Source organism: Cavia porcellus, unplaced genomic scaffold (assembly GCF_034190915.1).
Source record: "Cavia porcellus strain 051 isolate PalLab524CR breed Dunkin Hartley unplaced genomic scaffold, mCavPor4.1 scaffold_1, whole genome shotgun sequence".
NCBI classification, from domain to species: domain Eukaryota; kingdom Metazoa; phylum Chordata; class Mammalia; order Rodentia; family Caviidae; genus Cavia; species Cavia porcellus.
This window is the reverse complement of record NW_026947484.1, coordinates 181910611-181912208: the sequence shown is the minus strand read 5'-3', so window position 1 is coordinate 181912208 and position 1598 is coordinate 181910611. Positions and strand designations below refer to the sequence as shown.

Below are 1598 nucleotides of genomic sequence, written 5' to 3'. Positions count from 1 at the left end.
GAGAATCCAAAAGTGTTCATCATATGCATGAACTAATTTTTGAAGATTTTAATAATATGCACATGGACTTGTCTCTTTATTACAAACAAAATCCTATGGAATAATGCATTACCCTTTTTAACAGTGATAAAATACACTTTTATTTACTTTTTTGAATCAAAGTGTCATAAAAAATTATTCCCAAAGTAGGTATCAGACAAACAGAAAGGTGCTTTAGAAATTCAGTTACCTTGGAGTTTATTTAAACTAAGAGGAAAAGGTCATAATGACTTCATGCAATACTTACTTGGCTCCATAAATAAGAATTGTGACAAACAGCAGAAAGAATTAAGGAATGTTGCACTTGTGATCCACACAAAACATCAACATTTTGGGTTGTACATAATTAAAGAAATACTTCAGTTTTGAAATACCATGGTAGCTAATACAGGGGCATGCCTTCAGTGGGCATAGGAATGCAGTTTAGAAAATCACAACAAAATCACAGAGGGGCTAAACAATTTCTTTAAAATCATTGCACAAGAAAAGCAGCATTGAACTTTTATACTGAGTTTACACAGCTTCTATACAGTGCCTTGACTTAAACACAAGAGCAAATATTAATACTCTCCTCTGTTTTTGGTAAACAGCTGTATGGTAAACTTCAATGAATTTTTCTCCTGAATTTTACCTGGGGGTGACCTTTTTAATATTTCATTTAAAAGAGGGCAGGTTTGACACTTTTATACTGACATCACGTATATTAATATTTCCTAGGCTCTCAGGAAGACCCATATTCTTTACAGCTGACACAGCACAGGCTGCAGCTCCTGCTAAACTAGCCTTAGATTTTTCCAGTTTATTTTGTTCATCAATTTGTGAAACAATCTCATTCATGTTGGTCTCCAAAGTCATTTCCCCCATCATCATTTCTGCAAGAATTTTGTGAGCCTTGTCTACATGGAAAATTAAATCCAGTTCACTGATATTTTCAAAATATTTGTCTAATGTTTCCACGAATACTTGAATTTGATCTAGAATGCCAGGTCTACTTTCTGAAGAATACACACAAAAGACAAAATATAGTGTTGCATAATGTCCACAAATCAGTTTGTTGTCAGATCTTCCGATTAAAAATCTTTCTTCTAGGCAATTATAACATTTGCATCTCTGTTAGATACCATATGGAAAGTCTCCCTGACGATTTGCCATTGTGTGTCTTCACTGTAGGGCTGGGAGAACTTGGAGAGCCATGGCTTCCTGTGGTTAGTGAAGATGACCATTGCCTGGATCATGGCGTTATCTTTAAAGAATTTAGTCAAATTAAGCATGGAAAGGTACGCTTTACCTCATACAAAATTTTTGACTGATCTCTGAAGTATTTCTTTTAAAAGGCATCTGTCGATTATTTAAAAGGCATTTGTCAAATATCTTTTTTTTTCTGAATTCTTGAAACGTATTTCTGTACACAAAGTCCTCCAATATAATTAAGTAGAAGTTTACTTTTAACATGTATATTGAAGCAAAAATATAGTCTATACTTATCATTTAGGTAGGCAGATTAATACAAATACAAGATAAAGGCAATAAATAAGGGATATCCAAGTGATATTTTTATT

The 1598-nt window shown here is 33.2% G+C and overlaps 1 pseudogene; it reads right to left on the bottom strand.

Moving 5' to 3' along the window:
• Positions 1–693: 693 nt before the first annotated feature.
• On the bottom strand, positions 694–1274 carry LOC100723546 (AP-3 complex subunit sigma-1-like; annotated as a pseudogene).
• Positions 1275–1598: the final 324 nt, after the last annotated feature.